The sequence below is a fragment of the Pleurodeles waltl genome, chromosome 1_2 (genome assembly GCF_031143425.1).
Source record: "Pleurodeles waltl isolate 20211129_DDA chromosome 1_2, aPleWal1.hap1.20221129, whole genome shotgun sequence".
NCBI lineage: Eukaryota > Metazoa > Chordata > Amphibia > Caudata > Salamandridae > Pleurodeles > Pleurodeles waltl.
In genome coordinates, this window is record NC_090437.1 from 418746763 (window position 1) to 418766862 (window position 20100).

The following is a 20100-nucleotide window of genomic DNA, read 5'->3' on the forward strand; positions in this document are numbered from 1 at the left end:
TGGTATGACTAGGTGGTCTTACCATGGAATACCAGCACAATACCCAGTAGTGGACCTCGGATTCTCTCAGTCAACCGTAGCACAGTCCTGGTAGTGTGGCAAAGAGATGTCAGGCTACTTAGAGGAACATGTGTAAAGCATTGCACATTACCAACATGGACGATAAGTAAATGACACAACTCAACAGAAATATGACACTAATTTAGAAACATAGATTAGATTGTAATCTTAATTTAGACACCAAAAATTCTTTTTAGCTTTTGTATAACTGGAGTTGTGAATTTTTTAGTCTTTGGAAAATACAGTATTTTGCAGATTTAAAGGGCTTCCATTGAAGTCAATGGGGGAAATAGCAGTGTGCACTTGGGCACTTCTAGGGTGAGTTCCGGTGAACCCACAGGAACTTAAGGTGCTGCCGATAGCTAGACCAAGAGTCAACAGTCAGACCTTTGTTACCTTGCCCAGGGAGTCCGGTTGCAGAGGTGGCTTGGCACCTTGGCTGTCCTTGGTGCTGAATGGTCTGCAGTGGCTGGTGCATTTTGCACTCTGTGCAAACTGGACTTGGGGATGTGCTCACACTCTACCCTTTGGATGTAGAGTTTTTGGGGGGCCAAGACCAGGATTTTATGCTTGGAACATCACCACCTTGTCCGGTGGCTCTAGGTGCAGAGATAGCTCCTAGCTGTCATTCATCGGGCTGGTCAAAGCAACTTCCTTCAGGCTGAAAATCCACAGGAGCTGATCATTGGCGATGTCGGTCCCTATGCTGGGGGGATGCTCTGGAATCGGTGAGCGTCGTGTGACCATTGGTATCCGTGCAGGCGACAAGCTTTCTGGAGGCTGGATGGCGCTTGGTGGGGAGTAGAGGCTCGAAACCTGGCATGGGTCTCACTCCCACCATTAGATGCTGGACACCAAGTTTCTTTGGGCTCAGGCACTCAGCCCATCAGGTCCCAGTACTTGTCCACAGCACTTCTATACTCCTGCAGTTTGCAGGGGACTGATGCCACCAGTCAGGGGAGTCTTCTTTGAAGTTTTGGTGTTCCCCGGGGGTCCCCCTGGTTGGGACCAATGAGTTTTCACCTCTAGCACACACCGGACACACGGTTCCAGTACTGGTGTCCGCAGGTCACTGTGTCTTCTTCATGCTGGGGCTGGAGTCCAGGTCCTGTTGTTGGTGCAGGCATCTCTTTGTGCTTCTTTTCTTCTTGTACAGGTAAGAGCTATGTTCTGGTGCCAAGGGTGTGAGGGACAGTGTCCCATGGACCACTGTCCCTGCGGCTGGTCTGCCCCTGCATTCACAACTTCTGTGGGGAGTACATCACTGTCTACCCAGAACCCACTATTCTAGGGGTCGGTCAAGATGGCAGAACCATTGCAGACCTCCTACCCTACCCTAAAACGTGTGGTTAGTTTGAGGGACGTGTACAGCTCCTGCATAACTAATTTCCCAGCTGCCCAGCAAGCAGGCCAGAAAGGCTTTCTCCTCCATTGGGGGGACAACTACTTGCATATCAAAGACGGTGAAGCTTTTGAGGCCCACCGTCCTGATGCTTTTCTCACCAACCAACCTGCGAGGGAGGAAGTGTTACCTCCTTCCTGCCCAGGCCCTTTGCCTTACATCCTGCCAAGGTGCTAGCACCACCGGCAGGAGGTCAGACTCCTGTCTGTGGTGGCAGCAGCTCGGGATAGCCCACCAAAACAGTTCAGGACTGGTTAACTCAATGGGCACCCTCTAAATTTGCCACCTGGGTATCTGTTTTTTAATCCTAAACATGGGCATCATGTTCAGGGTTAAAAAGCACAATGTTTGATACCAAACATGGTGGGATTCTGCTAAGTCATTGCAGAGCTGGACATCTCAGCAGTTGTCAGATGCCAACCCATGGTATCCAATAGACCACCAGCTACTCGGGCCAGCATTGCAGTTTTACTTCCAGCAAGGGGGCATATGTTGCCATCCATTCCAGTTGCCAACATGTGTTTCATGGAATATCTGCTTCTTCAGGGCTATACATAGATGGCACTAGAATAAGAAGAATAAATAAAACACAGCACAAATAGAAAACCTAGACAAATTTTAAAAAGATATTACATTGAATTCAGACCTCAAATCTTCAACTAACAATCTATCTTGCGATATCTTATAGATAGTACATCATAGGGAGCTTATACTAGTTAATAGCACAAGAGACAAATACGCAATGACAAAAAAGAAAAGCAAAAGTATAATGTAAGTATATCAATCTGTGTATCAACCATTAATGGAAAAGGAAAAAAGAGAAAAGAGAAAAGGAAAAATAGCAGAACTTCAAAAGGCCATATATTATTGAAGAAATATTCAACTAGAACAGACACCTGGGCAAAAGCACCTTGGTAATTCATTAAAATATGAAAATTGCCAAAATATGCCTAAAAACATAAGCAAACATATACTTACCAAAATCCATTAAAAAACAAACCAACATAACCGTCTTAAATCTTGAAGCAATTGCTTCACAATCCGCAACAAAACTCATCACCCGAAACTGATAACTAGTAAAGGGCCTGAATAGGAAAACAGATGTAGGTGTATCAGTTCCCTGCTCCATTTGCATAGTCACAAAAACTATAATATCAAAACAAACCAAAACATTTCATACCTACCCATACTCTTGTTTATCTATTCAAATACTGCATCACAAAGAAACTGTACATATCCATTGCCATATGTGACATCTTCAATGATCCAGTGAAATTAGTCCTAATTATGAAAACATAAAAAATCTAAAAGATCACTAAATGTATTAATTAAATCTACAACAAACATTTCGTATTTCAAATACAACTAATATTCTTGTTCTTAAACTACATGCAATGAATACCCTGGTCCCCCACCCCTCACAAAGTTTATACCTTGGCAACATGACTTCAACATACTGAAACAATTGAATTGCCTCAAAACACCATGATATAGTATGTCTCGCCATTCGATTGTTTCGGAGCCTTTATTCTGGCTCCGATGTACACTGACTACCTGGCAAGATATTGCAGGTGAGATTGCCACAATATCGTTATTTAAGGACCCTTACAGATGGGATACATTTCTGAGTTGATTCACCTATTTGGTCACGGATTCTGAGGCAGTTAGTATTTCCCACGTCGTACCTAATTGAACCTTGAAAAAGTCACGGGGAGTATTCACTCCCATGACGACACACGTGTTGGCTGGCTGGTTTGTGACATATTAAAGATGAACTTTTCACTTCATGCACTTCCTCTGAACTCTGTTCACTTGTGCATAGCACTTGAATCGGACCATTGACTTATGAATTCAAGAATTACGAATTACGGACTTTACAATTACATATTATTTTATGAGTGCCTTGGTCTTTGTATTAATATTTAATGTATTTTTTGGAGGAATGGAAGGATCCTCCTATGCCGGGAGCACCGTACCTTCAATTGATTACTTCCTTTATTATTAAGAGGGGAATGTTGTGAGCGCTTTCCTTCCCTTAATATCTCTTCCCACTTAGTTTACTATAAGTATGACTGACACATGTCATTTTCATACTATCTTCAATAACACACCCCCACTCAATTCATCTGCATAAGTTTACCATCCATGGACACTTAAACTGCCTAAAGACCTCACAATAAACACTGCAAATTGCATATATTATTACATTTCATAGTGACCTCTCCTCCCAGAGTTCATTGTGCACATCCCCCAGGAAAAATATATTAAGAGGCAGAATCTCAATGTCCATTCAAATAACCCAAATTACATATTTAAACTGAGAGAAAGAAAATACAGAAATCAATAAACACATCAAACCTATAGAACAAGCCTGCACTTCACTTTACAAATCCCTAATTTTGTTTCAGACACACTTTAACTTGCATTTTTTAATCTAAAACTCTGAATTAACCCAAATTTCCACAATACGATAGTCACACGCTCAGCAACTAAAAAAAGCTATAGTATCCCAGCACATCCAATATTTACCTCAAGAATGTAGACTGGAATTGCTGCACAAACCTCCAAAGCGCATTCAGCGAAACCTACATTGCACTCAACAGTTAATTTATATAGTGTGTGCTGAGCTAGAGTGAAATCACAGGATTAGGTACCAACTGTACAGTTCGTGTTTCGTTGGGTAATGTTCATTTAAATTGAGACAACGTGAAGAACACCTCCAAAACCCGAACTGGAGCACGGAAAACCTCCCCGTGAAATATTTCACAGTAGTAGGAAAGTTCACCGTATTTTTTAACAGCAAAAATATTAAATGAAAGCAAGTAGCTGATTACTTCAAAATTATTATTTGGAGATTACTGGAAAATAAAAATAAACTGTTAAAACTACTAATACATGGAAGATTCTAATTCCCATCCACTACTGCAATCAGACCCTCACCTCCTAGAACCCATAAACCACAGAGTGGAAAATAACTGCATTTCCACATAGTGCTACTTTTGCATTCCAAAACTTCAGACATGGGTTCTAAATCAAATAGAAGAATATCGCAGAGCTAGTCAGCATAAGTTATTCCGTTGGTTAGAGTACTCCTAAAAACTGAATGAGAGAGTGAGAAATTTCAAATTCAGTATAAAAGTAAATAGAAATAAAATACTAAAGCCACTGAAACTTGAAAAATATATATGGGGTCATTATGAACTCAGTGGGAAAACCCGCTCAGTTTAGCGCTGGCGGTCAACAGAAGACCACCAGCGCGCAGAACCCCCTGCCGGCCACATATAGAATATCCAGCTGGCTAGCCAATCCAGCTGGATGCAGGGCCGGAACATTCAGCCGACTCCAAATGGAGCCAGCGGAAATATAGCAGTGTGGCAGGTGCAGCAGCACCGGTCGCGCATTTTACTGCCCGTAAATCGATGCTAAGTGCATGAGCAGTGCAGGGGCCCCCAGGGGGGCCCGAGTCACCCATTCTGCCAGCCTTTCCCTGGCGGGGTAAACCAACAGGGAAAGGCTGGTGGAACCTGGCTCATGATCCGGTGGCCAGCGCTGCCCTGTCGGATCTGAAACACCGCCACCGCCAGGCTGCCTGGTGGTGGAATCCTGGCAGTGGCGGCGTTTCCAAAGTGGTGGTTCAACCACGAACATCATATGGCGGTCTGGACCGCCCGGCCGATACCGCCATGTTCATAATGACCGCCATAATCCCAATCCACTACCACAATCAAACTGAAAAATCAAGATGATCACATCCTAGAACTCATAACCTGCCAAGTAGAGAGTCTCTGTAACTTCCACATAGAACCATATTACATTTCAAACCACCAGATACTAATAATTAATCACATTATTTGGAAATTACTGATAAATGAAAATAAACGGATGAAACCACTAACACATTGAAAAATCTCGAACACATTTAAAAAAGTATAATCCCATCCACTGTCATAATCAGACCAAAAATGTAGATTGCATCCTTGAACTCATAGCCCACTGAGTGGAAAGCAACCACACTCCCTCATAGTGCTACTTTTATAACTCAAACCTCAAAACACAGATTCTGAATCACATAACAGAACATCACCTTAAATTATTCCTATGATTAGAGTACTATTAAAAAGCTGACCGAGATGTTGAAAAAATACTGATTCAGTATGAAAGTAAATGGAGATAAAATACTAAAGCCACTGACATTTGAAAAGTATGATCCTAATCCACTACCATAATCAAACTGAAAAATCACAATGGTCGCATTCTAGAACTCATGACCTGCCAAGTAGAGAACCTCTGCACTTCGACATCGTGCCACACTACATTTCAAACCTCCCAACCCAAAAAACTTGATCACATCAAATGGTCCCAGAAATCCCAATGAATATGATACGTTTGTGTACATTAAGGAGAAATACACATGGCCATCAATGGTCGGTTGGAAATAATAACCAGTCAGATTGATATACCTCTAATAATCCTACCTAGTAAATGATTCACAGCAGATACACAATATATATATATATATATACATATATATATATATCTATATATATATATATCTCCACCAAGTGACACAAGGTCAAACACGGCACACACAGGAATCCTTGTGTTTGAAAATGTATTTTTCCAACAGAGATGAGTAACCCAAAACTCCACTAACGCATTTCAACCACCAAAGGTCTTGATCACGGTGAGTAAGTGATCCATTTACAGCTTCATTTATAGATTCTCCTATTGTCTGCCATTATGAGGCATTCTGGGATATGTAGTTATAACACATTTTACCATTATGTACCTCCACACAGTGACACACAAAATAAAAAATGTGTTTACATCCCACATACCACATTAATAAAACAAAAGCAAATGTGAATATTACAACTATTAAAACCAATTATTTGTTGACCTTTTCTTATTTGTACACATCAAATTAAAAATTTAAAATTTTAGATTTTTGGATTTTTACATATCTAAGTATTTCAAAAGGGGGACAGCGTACCATGAGAAGCAAATTCTATACCAAGAAAAATAATAACAAACAAAAACAACTATAAACTATAAACCTTATTGTCGTTACAGAGTTTTACCACTTTTGAGTTTTTTAGATTTATTTGGATTTCTTTAAGTTATATCTCAGAGTGGCAGGTCCAGTAATTTCCTACCCAACTAATATTAAAGAAATTTCTACTTTTCAAAGTGTCCCTGCCTTGCTTCTTCATCTAGGCAGCTCTTTGCATTTGCTATGATGTTGAACATATTTCTCTATATGTGTATCAATATCTATATATCCATGTACGTCATAGTCCTGACTTCGCACCAACTCATATACAAGTTACACACCCCCTCACAGAAAAGCAACAGTCAACCATGATTCTTCAAAAATTTGGATTTCTAGAGCAACTTAAAGATGGCAACATAACTCTTCATCCCCATTGATCCCATATGGGGTCTTAGTTTTTAATCTAGTTATAAGCCTTGATTCTAAGCATCTCAACTTTAGTACTCTGTCACCTCCTCTCTCATGTTTTTTTACCACCGCTATGCCAAAGACTCTCATGTGTAGACAATCCGCTTGCACATGATGTTTCAAGTGTTTAGTCATTGCATAATTGGTATCACCATTTTGGACTGCCCTTATGTGTTCTAAAATTCATTTTCTTAAAGGACAAATAGTTCTGCCCACATACCACAGAGACATTCTATCACATATACTACAAATGTAGTATCACATGTGATCCTTTCATCAATTATGGGGATCTTCTATTTTCTTTTTGTTGCTATCAAATTTACATGCTTTGCATTTATTACAACAAAAGAAACCCTTTTGTGAGGTTGACAGCCAATTGGATGTCAATGGTGATTCAAAATGACTTTTCACTAGCTTGTCTTGCAATGATGGTGCTTTCCTATACATTACATAGGGACGTTCACCTACTTTCTGACCATTATCCATATCTTTTTTGATCAGGTGCCAGTGTCTATTCAGAACATTCAGAATTTGTGCATTTTCCTTACTATAATCCAAAATCAGACGTATCTTATCATCTTGCTCCTTTTTCTTCTGATCACACGCTTGCATAAAAGTTTCCTTTCTAGGTTTCTGTCTTGCTTTTTGTTTTCCTTGTTTTACATCTCTGGTCTCATATCCTCTTGCTAAGAACCTTAGTTCCATTTCCTCACACTGCAACTCCATATCCTCTATTTTGGAACAATTTCTCTTTATTCTAATGAACTCCCCATATGGAATACTCTTAAGGAGTGACCTAGGATGGAAGCCTGATCCATATAGGATACTACTTGTGGCTGTTGGTTTACGATACAAAGTCGTTTGTAGTGAATTTTCTTCAATATACGCCTTAACATCCAGGAATTCTATAGAGACCTTACTCATTTTGTATGTAAATTGGAGTCCTATGTTGTTACTATTTAATTTGTTAAAGAACTCCACAAACAAATCTTCAGTACCACTCCAAATTATGAATAGATTGTCTATGTGCCTTAACCAGACCGGGACATGCTCCATATAGTGCTCGTTTTCTTCTCCCCAAGCTATGAACTTCTCCCACATCCCATGGTTAAATTAGCATAGCTTGAAGAAAATGAAACTCCCATAGCTGTCCCACAAATTTGTTGGTAAATGTCATGACTGAAAATGAAAACATTATTGTGCATTTATATTTCTATCATTTCTGCTAACATTTCTGAATGTTTAAGAAAATGGCTATTTCTCTGTTGTAAAACGTATTTCACAGCTTTCATACCCACATCATGGGATATTGAGGTGTATAGAGACAGTACATCAATGGAAATTAGTATATAATCCCCCTGCCATGTTATACCTTTCAAACATCTTAGAAAATATCCTGAGTCGTTAATATACAAATTAAGGTCCGTTACCATTGGGGCCAAGAAATAGTCTACATATTCAGATACTTTCTCAAAGTTAGGTTTATCCCTACTAATCAGACCCTCTGCACACCACTTCTCCAACTTTTTATTTAAATATAAAACTAAAGTGTTCATAGGATTTTTTGTCAATTTACGATAATTAGTTTTTACCCAAAGTTGTTTATAGGCCTCCTCTAAATAATCATTTTGGCCCCAAATCACAATGTTTCCTCCTTTATCTGCAGGTTTCATCACAATGTCCTGATTTGCCATCAGATCCTTCAGAGCGTCTTGTTGTTCTTTTGTTAAGTTTTCTTGTGCTTTCTTGTTTCCATCACATTGAATTTTCTCCAAATCCATCACAACCAAGTCATGAAACATATCAATCTTATTTCCTGGTGTTAGGACTGGGCAAAATTTGGATCTGGATTTATAATTTGTGTTCTCTCGTTGCTCATAATCAATCCCCAGTGTAGATAGTACTTGTGTTTCCAACATCGTTTCATCCTGCAGATTGTGCAGAAGATCATAAGCCGTTTTCAAGTCAGATTTTTGCTCAATTATCATATTTCATTTCCAACTCTCTTCTATTGATTCCATTGTCATATTCAATTCACAGTTCTCTTCCATGTGTCCTGTTATATTGGTATTACTCATTTTTGTGAAGTGTTTAGCCAATTTCAATTTGCGCACAAATTTAAATAGATCAGTCCTTGTTTGTACACAATCATGGTGTTTTTCCGGGCAGAGACTTAGGCCTTTCTGTAATACACTTTTCTCAGTGTTCGTTAGTTGGTAACTTGACAAATTCACAATCAAATTCTCTTCCTTTCCCTCCTTCATTTTCTCATGCTGCGTAGCATATAATCTTTTTCTCTCTCTTGTACTCCTTCTCGTTTGTCGGGATCTTTTGTTGCCTTTGTTTTTGCCCATCCTCGGCCTCTGCCTCTTCCTCTGGTCCTTGGTGTTTTCTGGTCCAAGTATACCAACTTCATTTCGTCTAAAAAAGTGGTCTTTTTTCCACTAGTGCTCGGTCCTTCCCCTTAACTTTGATCCATCTCAGATCAAATATTTTCCGTACCTTCCACCTCCTCTAAATTAATTACACCTGTATGTACCTGTTGCTTCAAAATGTCAAACCTTTTGGTGAAGGTCAGAATGCGACCTGCTTCATAGTCTTTTTCATCTCTCAGGAACTTGTTCCTCGTTCACTCTTGATTTTCATACTTGTCCAGAGTCATGTTGAGTGTTTTTTTGAGCTTTTCTTGTTCTTCACCCTGATCCAATGCCTGTAATCTCAGCTATAATTCTTTTATATCATCCCTTAAATTCAGGATGTCCTTTTTAGCATACTTCATAATGATTTCCATCATACGTTTCGAACATTGCATGCTGTTTGCTCCCCATTCTTCGAGCATCTCAGGACTAGTATCTGGGTGATATGGAAGCGTGAAAATTTGTAGCCCCCTTGGTATTCTTTTAATTTGTATATATTTTTCTAGAGTAATGATTTCCCAACCTTTTGAAATCTCTTTTTTCATCAGTCATTCCAACTGTATATAACGTTGTTTAATGTTCTCCTTTGGTGATGGCGTTCCTTCTCCTCTAGGCATTTTAGCCATCTGTGATCCATTTGGCCTACTAAAAGTAAGTTTGGCATGTGTATTCTTTTCACTGCCCTCTCTTCTATGATTTCTTCAGGTTACCTTTCCAAAACAAGAATATCTCAAATGCAAAATAAGTAAAACGTCACAAAATCACTCTAATTGGGCATTCTCTCTCTGATGTTTTTTGTAGATTCTTATGTTTTGTTGCCAAACACAGGGACACCTGGGTTCTGTTAGAGCAACCCTATTCCGTCGCATCTATGAACCACTGTGAAAAATGCGTTTATATATCAGCCAATGGTGTCAAATGCTCACCTGCGCTCAAACCAAACATATATTATGGTATCCACAGATCACCACTCCATTGAGTTATCAATAGGCAGCTTCGACCATATTAGTAATTTTCTTTGATACTTTTCTACCTGGGACACCCACATAGGAATGTTCTCTATCCTCATGAGGCATTCACCACGCAAAAAATAAATAAATATATATGTATATATATATATATATATATATATATATATATATCAGATCTCCCACTGCCCAAACAATTAGTGCAAGGAGGATAAAATCCTTCTATCTTCCCTCATCACAATGAAAAGTTCAATATCCATGTCCTCCTCTTAGGACATGTTTTCCATCAGGATCCAATTAACCTATCAAAGATGTGTACATTTCAGGATCAACATTTAACCCATATTGCACAGTTTGCAAGCAATTGATCCACCAACTCTCCTTGCTTCGTCATTTGAGATCTCTATCTCTACCCCTATGATGAGCTACAATTTGATAAATTCCCATAAGTGTAACTTGACGTAATTGATCCAACTGATTATCCCAAAAGTGTATTGGCAAAGGAGATCTAAGGTCTGCATATCTAATCGCTCCCAAATGTTCTTGCCATCTTATTTTCAAGGCATATTTTGTTGAGCCCACATATTGACGTTTGCAAACACAAGTGAATACATAGATATAGTATGTCGTATTACAATTCATAAAATGTCTAGTCTGAAAACTTCTTAAGCCATCAAAATTGTGAAAAGTCACTGTTTAACATTGACATAATGACAACAGACCCAGTTCCCACATTTGTAACTTCCCAGTGGTTTAGGGTTCAACTATGTCTTATCAGAATTAGGAATATATCTAGATAATATCCGCCATTCTATAGGTGACCAGTTGCCGCAGGGATAAAATACGGTTTAAATCAGGGTCAAGTCTTAAAATTTGCCAATGTTTCAATAATATTTGGAAAATCCGCCTATTCTCTGCACAGAAACTCGTAATAAATCGAATCTCTGTCATGGTCCTATGTCTGTTTCTGATCTTCCCTGTCTCCATCAACAGGGAAGTACGTGAAACTTTCCCTGCCCTAGCTAATGCTGTTGCCAGAGTATTGCTTGGATAGCCTCACGCCTGAAATCTCTACAAGCATTGCAATGCTTGTTCCTCCAACTCCTCGGTTTCACCACAGTTACATTTGAGTCTAAGCAACTAAGGGATATTATTATTCTGTTTGTAAGGATGCCCAGAACTATACAGCAATATACTATTTCTTGCTGTGGGTTTCCAAAATGTTAGGCTATGTAGCACTTTATCCTTCACATATAGCTCCAAGTCCAAAAACGTTATAGTGTGTTTATCATATTCTAATGTCAGTTCAATGTTTAAAGAACTGGCATTAAGGAAGGTGTAATATTCCCGCAATTCCCCTCTGACCCATCCCAAATACAAAAAATGCCATCAATGTACCAATACCATACGAGTACATGGTGATAGCCACCATGCTGTTTCTCATTCCAGGCATGTTCCCTCTCAGACCAAACCATGAATAGATTGGCATAAGAGGGAGCAAACCTAGCACCCATAGCTGTACCCCGCAATTGATGAAAGAAAAATTGTTTTCCAATACAAAACGTGTCATGTCCACAAGAATTTGTACATGTTTATAATGACTCGCACTCTTGAATGAAAATAAGTATTGGAATGCCTATAGACCATATGGACTCTTAACATCCATAGTTACCAAACAATATGATTCCTCCCAAGGTATGCCAGATAATTTGTTTAGCAAATACTTTGTATCTCAAAGATATGAAGGAAGTGCACTTACCAATGGTGACAAATACATGTCTATATACTCAGACATCCTTTCAGTTGGTGAACCAATACCTGAGATAATAGGTCTACATAGTGGATTAGTACCCCCTTTATGTATTTTTGGTCACAAATAAATAATTGTAATAATAGGATCCTTGACAAATAGATAACAAAATTCCTCTACATCAAAAAAGCCTTCATTAGTCCAACCATTCAATAATGTATGACATTAGTCCACAGCCCTATTGTAATCTATACAATTACATATTTCATAGTCTGTACTTATATTCAATTGTCCCAGAGCTTCCTGTTTATAGCTGTCAAAATCCATTATAACCACATTTCCCCCTTTGTCTGCTCTCGTATAATAATAGTAACATCTTGTTTAAGACCTTTCATTGCAGCTAACTCTTTATTAGTCAAGTTGTTAACATATTTGTCCCCATACATCAAATCCAAAAATTTGACAACAAGATCATAGAATGTATCAATCAGGTTCTCTTTTTGGAAGAATGGGAACAAAGGTGGATTTACAGGCCAATCCATTATCCTGAAGAATGTGTTCCTCTATTGACAGATGTTTTGCTAAATCCTCAATGTCCAGCATATCAGACTCATCCAAACCCATAAGTAGATGTGATTTAGAGAAGTCTTGTATAGTCAAGACAGAATAGTTGTAATGTAACAGGTTGATGTATGACAGGTTTGTTCAAAAAATGTTTTTTTAAGTTTCAATAGTCTAACAAATCCATAAAGGTCAGATTTGACTTGAAAGTTATCACAATGGAATGTCGTAGAGAAGGACAAGCCTTTTACCAAGACCCACATCTCATCAGAATTAAGCTGCCTTGATGATATATTAACAATCAAAGAGAATTCGAGACTCTTGTCCCCTCCTTTGTCATTGACCTGGTTTGAACCCCTGAATTGAGTGGACCGCCTCCTAGTACCTTCTGCCCACCCCTACTTCCTCTCTTTGAGTACGTTCTTGATACAATTTTCTATCCCGTTTCCACAAGTTTTCTTCCAATCTCATTTTCTTGAATTTGTCTAAAAAATTGCTATTAGTCATCTGACCTATACTGCCAAATGTATGGGAGCTCCATGAATCTACCCTGTAGGAGTCTGAGAGTGAGATGCTATCTAACTAGGGAGTTTTAATTGGGAGTTCTCTCCTGTAACCTGAATCAAATTTATAGGCATATGAATAAATGCGCCCGGAATTATAGTCTCTTTCATCCCGTAAGAATTAGGAACGTTTCCTGTCCTTGATCTCTTCCTGGTACCTTTCAAGTACACCTTCCAAAATTTCATAGTTCTTCCTAGTACCCTCTTCTAATTTAAAGTCCGAAATGGCAGTGTTGTTATCTTCAATTTACTTCCTCAGTGTCGCCATTTTGATCTCTGCCTGTTCAATTAACATCCTCATAAGATAATTAGAGGTTTCAGATAATTTCCTTTCCCATTTTTCAGCCTGTTCAGCATCTGTGTCTGCTACCAATGGAAAAATATTAATGTGTAGACCCCTAGGAATCCTACCACTTTCCAAATATCTTTTTAAAATTACAATTTCCCATCATTTTTGGGATTTCTTCTTGGGGAAGTGTTCTAATTTGAGAAATACATTCCGTAATCCTATAGGAGTAATGCTCCAACCATTCCTCATTTTACAGTAGATGTATTAAAAAGGTTTTCTGCCAGCTGTTTCAGGTTTTAAGATAATTAGCCATTATTCCAAACAAGAACCATTACAAATGTTCAAGAATCATGCAATAAAAATGTCAGGTCTGAATTCAAAATCAGATATAACAAAACAAAAATTAGATCAGTAATCCATATCAATCATCAACATAAGAAGCAGCAGTGCCTCTCAGTCACATATATTCAATGTAAGTACCCTTTCTAGGTTTTCTATTTGTGTTGTGTTTTATTTATTCTTGTTGTTCTTGTGCCATCTATGTATAGCCCTGAAGAAGCGGATATTCCACGAAACACGTGTTGGCAACTGCTATGAATGGCAACATCAGCTACATCCTGTTGATGGATACTGTTTGGCAACTATAATCAACATATGATTTATATGCCATGAACATTATAGGTGCAATTATAATTTACATGTAATATCATTGGAGCATTTCACTGTTGAAAATGTTATATGGGAAACAATTATCACGATCAGGTAGATGATAGACAAAGTGATTTGTCTTGTCTTTTTGATACTATAAATTTGCTTTAATTGAATAATATAATAATTATTTTTCAATGATTTAATATTTGTGGTGTATTTATTTTGTTTTTGTGTAAATGTTTCTAGTATTGAGGTTTTTCTCCCCACATTTCTGTGGTATAGCGGAATATTTAGTAAGGGGGATAAACTGACTACTGTGGGTGAGAGCGCAGGGCCACTTCTCAGTTATCCCATACTTACGTTGTTTGTATATCACTTGTATTGTTTTTGCCATAATTCTATAATACCCCCCACCTCTAGTCCTCGCACCCCCCAGGTTGATCTACATATCAGTTAATATTAATAGGAAATTCCTGGGTATAAATATAACTGTGTCAGCATATGCATCAGAGCACTCGCGGGCAGCACAGACAGGTGCCCACAGACATACAATATTCACATGGCGCACGAGTGGCAGATTTGTGGTGCCTGACACCAAGTGCAGGGGGTCCACTCTTTATTATTCACTCCCAGCCCTGCTCAAAGCTCCCCATCGTGGCAGACTGCACAAACCCCAAGCCTCGAGGAAAAGGTGAACTTTCTTGGGGCTCCAGGGGGCGCAGAGCATAGCTTCTCATTGGGAGACATTGGATCACCATTAAACACTGAAGCCATGGGTAGGGCAGGGGATGGGGCACATGTGAGCTGAGCCACCCATTATTACTTTACCCAAACACAGTGCCAGAGAGACACATGTGTGCACAGGTGTACACAACAAAACATGAACCCAAGTATTTAGGTACTTGAGTGTTTAAATAAGCATCTTTGAAAATACATATACTTCACGCGTGTGTGAGATAAAAGGTCTGTCTATTATATAGAAATATGAAACACATACCTGTGTACGCAATACCACATACAGATCTTTCTACATAATGTCCCTGTACAGCGATGAGGTGCACATCTCTGTATAACCACTTACACAATCACATCCGTATTTATATGTTTTTATTTTTATCTAAGATCTGCACATCTGTATTAATATATTTTTATTTTTTCTAGGACGTACTCAATATACAGAAACATACTCGTCAGTGCAAGTCAACTGCAGTGCTGACATATGTGCATGAATACAACCATTTTGTGTTTCATGTTTATGTTCTTTGTACACCTAGATACATACTGAAATGTGCTTGTCCACACTGTATATATGCGTACATGTATCACATATACTTGTGTTTCCGTGTGCATGGATATGCAAAAGTTGGGTGCAGAGTTTCAAACACGTTCAAGTACAAAGTGAGGCTTCTACATATTGATTTGTTTGCTTTTTTTAACCAACTGTGTATGGTTTAAATATATGTGTGTGTACAGATTATGTTCACATATATATATATATATATATGTATATATATATACATATATATATATATGTATATATATATACATATATATATATATATACCATTATATCTTTGTAAACTATTTTTTAAAAAAATACATAAAAAACAGCAAAATATATATATATATATATATATATTCACTTTAATAAAGTTTACAAAGATGTTATAGTTAGGTTCATTTACCTGCAAAAACAAGAGAAATTAAACAATTATTATTTAGAGATATTTCAAGTAACTATACTTCGCCACCCCCACCATGCATTTTTTTTCTTCAATATTGTGACCTCTAATTTTCATTGATATTTTTCTTGACATTATAAAAGTTGTCATGAGTGCTGTAATATCTTGGGTAATTAACAGTGCATGGCAAGGGCGTAAGTTATAGTTACCTTAGGCCACAGGTTATTGTTACTTGAAATACCTCTAACTATGACTGCTGAAACAGAATTTCTCTCCTCCTTTTTCCAAGATGATGATTCAAGTTCTAGCCAGACAATTGCACTTGGCTTCATGAAGCAATTCAGACGGGATGGGTATGAAATAAATAGCACAAGGGACCATGCACAAAGAGGGGGAAACTGAAGAAACTGACACACACTAAATCTTGGATCACCCTGTATTTTTATGTGCTACAAAATTGCAAAGGGATACCCAACATAGGTACTTGACCTCACATATAAAAATGCACTGCTTTTGTACTCTTCATATCAGTCTGGAGCGATGGGTCCCAGTCATAAAAGGAGGCAACAGTAAGCAATCTTCTTTCCGACATTCAGGTTAAAAGGCTTGTACTGCTCTCCTATAACCACGAATAATGTCATACCCTGGTCATGTAGTGCTTGAGACACTCACCTTAAAAGGAATACTACCTTTGATGGACTGTAATAACCCAGCATAATTTAGCACTGTTGGTTAGCAAGAAACTATAAATGTGTGGTGATTTTGTCAAGAGACGTATGACACTGGTCTTCTGCACAAGATGCTGCTTCTGTCACTAATGTAAAATGAGGAATGGGCTTTAGCTGCTTCAGGTTGCTATGGATAAGTTTTATTACTAACCACTTTCGAACCATTAAATCTAGTAAGTCATTTCAAGGAACACTTCAAAACTAATTGGCTCAAATGGAAACTTATGATTTAATAAATCAACACACCCATTTGTGGCAGCCAGCAAATGATGCACTAGAGGTAAACACCAAAAAAACAAAAGTAGGCCCTATCCACAGAACCCTAAAACAGTGCTAATTCTCACAAAGAACCAACTAGGAAGCAACAGGAAGATTGATCCAGAGGAAGTCTCATCTCATCTAATGAAAAGAAAATAAAGAGGCAACCTAGGCCAGCACCACTCACCAGAAGCAACCAGACAGAGTGCAATTGAAGGGTGTGCGTATAGGAATCACTACCTACCCAAAAGAATAGAAAGAGCTACCCCAAGTCAGCACCCCTCCACTCACTAGAAACAACCAATTATGAAACAATAGAAAGTCTTGCCCCTCTACTTCTTTAAGAAGGCCCAAAGGGTATCCTCATCTGACTTTGTCAGCTAAGTGTGGTCCTACAAAGAGCCAAAGCCCAAAACCCTATCCTTATTCATATACAATCACTGTACGTACTCATATTCATGCAACATGTGATTCCTGGAAACACCTTGATGCACCCTATACATATCTCATGTTCAGGCATACTCCACAAATACCCCGATTCCTTGATGCAAATGACCCAAACAACCACATTCCTTTCACCACAATAAACAAACACACTGAGAGCAAATTACATTACATCCAAATCAACACATATTCAATATTTTAATATGCATCAAGCAAAGAAGACATCATCACTACTCTCTGACTTCACACCATCTTTATTACTGACCAAGGCTGTCTCCTATTTCCACACACAGACTGCTGCATCCTGCACATTGACTCACACTATAAAGGGAAGGCATTGTTGTCATCCACAATTAAACATGGACCTGTATACTCATGAACCAACCATGGATCAGCATCTTTGATCTCCTCCCCTGAAACTTCCCTTTGCAGTTCAAACCATCACATTCAACCTGGTCTGTCCAGCCCAGATTTACCTTCTGCTCTAGGATCTCCAACCCATAAACGGTTTGTTACTTTAACTTGTGCAAAAAGCATCTCCTGGACTTAATTTGCAAAACGAGCATCAAACTCATTTGGAATATATGATAGCTACTTGACTGGGCTGACCAGACAGCTGCCACCTAGAAAACACAATAATAACACTGAAGCTGGCGCCAGAACAAAAGAACCAACTCGTGACACACGTAAGTGGGCCCATTTCAGTATCCTATCCTCTGAGAACTTCTCAAACCTCATGAACTCATGGTCCCCTGATCATATGAAATCAGAATCATTCCAGGATCATCAGTGAATACCATCTCTCTCAATATCCTCAAACCATTCCCCATCATCATCAATACATCAACCAAGCCATCTTTCCCAATTCCCTCAAGACTGACAAATACTGCCTATCCTGTAGGAATGTGACAAGCAGGCTGACTAGTTGAACAACTACTGAACAACCACGCACTTGCAATCTGTGGGTAAGATAATTGAAAAACAGATTACCTCTCAACCCTATTGAAAGATCAAGAACAATACCCTCCTCCGAAACTACCGTTCTTGATTCAGACCAGAATGTAGCACAGAGACAGCCACCATCCCAGTAGTTGTTATCACACTTCAAATCACTAACAAGGATGCCCTATCTCTCATCCTGCAGATTCTCATTACAGTCTTTAACACTACCATCAACCCTTCTCAACACCCAGTCCTCAAGAATGGATGTCAGTGACATTGCCCTCCACTTGTTCACATCGAGATGAAACACAGACCCAATCACCGCCAGATGAGTTCTTTCAAGGCTCAATAGATACAAAAGACGTGCTGAGTCTCCTGGGGATCTAGCGTATCTCTATTATTCCTTAACCTCTCCATGAAATCAGTTGAGGTCCTCCTTACCCACAAAGGTATAGAGATCCAACAGTACATAGGTGACCCTCTCTGTACCACCAAACCACATCCGGAAATTATATCACTCAGTCCAAAGATTGTTCTGCTACTATGAAGATCTTGATTTCTCTATCATAATCAAAACTAAACTCCTTAAGGACAACTTGTATTTTAATAACCATTAACAATCAAAAGGAATATAGGCAAAAAAGGGCTATCAAAAATGAGCCTTGAGAGCTTCATCTCACAACTGGACATTTATGGCAGTCCATTAAGCCACCACCCATAGCTTCACAACTCACATCTCTTGCCACGTATGAGAAATTTAAGCATTAAGTGTGTGGAGCACAAAACTAATCTAGCATCTCTAAACATTCCTGAAAATTGGGCACTATCTCAAATCACCGAAGGGTAAAAAGCAAAGACAATAAATACAAGCTCCATTTAAACCTTTCTGATTAAAAAAGGATAGTTTATAATTATTATGGTTATTCAATTACCCGTGACTGTACTGACCTGTGAGTTACCAACCTTTATTCTAGAATTCAAAAGGATCAACCCTCTCCCTGCTGCAATACCTGATCATTTTCAGTTTCTATGATGCTCTGGTGATTTTTTTAGCACAGTCCTATAAATTCTCCAGAATGCACAGAGTAATCCCCTTGTTCCAGTTTGAGTTGCCTTGTTGACTATCTCAGTTGTCGCTTCTTGATTCACTAGCTTACATTCCAATTCTTGTGTATTTTCCCACCATCAGATTCACTGTGTTCTCGTGAGTTGAGTTCTGTCCTTCTGCTGTTGACAATGCTTGTAATGAGGGAACTCTTTTTTCCATATTTCTTTGAGCACTCCTGGGGAGTGCACATGCTTTCTTGCTCTCCCCTCTCCGGGCTTCCCCTTGATATCCATTTTCCTTCTAGACATGTTTTCTTTATTGTTTTTAATTAAACCCATCTTGCTCTCACCCCTGGGTGGTTTCCACTTTCCCCGGTCCCCTGCTGTGAGAGGAGGCCTCTTTTTGCATGGTTAGCCCCCACTTTTTGCCTGATGTTGATGTGTTCTAGACGTTGGTAGTGCCCAGGTCCCCTGCTAACCAGGGTACATGGGCCACGCTCTTTCCCTAAATCGGTTGTGATGCTTGGCACAATTGGATACACTCTTAAATATCACTGTAAGCCCCTAGTAAAGGGGTACACATGTACCCAGGTCATGGGATATTAGGGGTAGGCCCCTGAGGGCAGCAGCACTTATTGTAGCACCCTCTAGGGCCCTCTAGGGCCCTGCATCCAGATGCACCAAGCACTGCCATTGCAGGCTGAGTGTACTGGGGCAAACCTAAAAAGGTAAACTCGACATGGCACACTCCCTGTGTGCCCTGTCCACCCTACACTGCATAAGCTATGGATAGGTCACCCCTTTAGTAGGCCTTACAGCCTTAAGGTAGGGTGCCCCATACTATTTGTGAGGGCATCACTGAATGAGCAATATGCCC

At 39.1% G+C, this 20100-nt stretch overlaps 1 long non-coding RNA gene across 1 annotated transcript in view; it reads right to left on the reverse strand.

The window, feature by feature from the left end:
- Nucleotides 1–2440: 2440 nt before the first annotated feature.
- Nucleotides 2441–20100, reverse strand: part of LOC138295632 (uncharacterized) — a 42180-nt gene continuing 24520 nt past the window's right edge. Inside the window, exons 3-4 of the long non-coding RNA XR_011203646.1 lie at nucleotides 2647–2743; nucleotides 2441–2547 (exon numbers count right to left, since the gene is read on the reverse strand). This is a non-coding gene — a long non-coding RNA (uncharacterized lncRNA). The remainder of the gene's footprint in view (nucleotides 2548–2646; nucleotides 2744–20100) is intronic.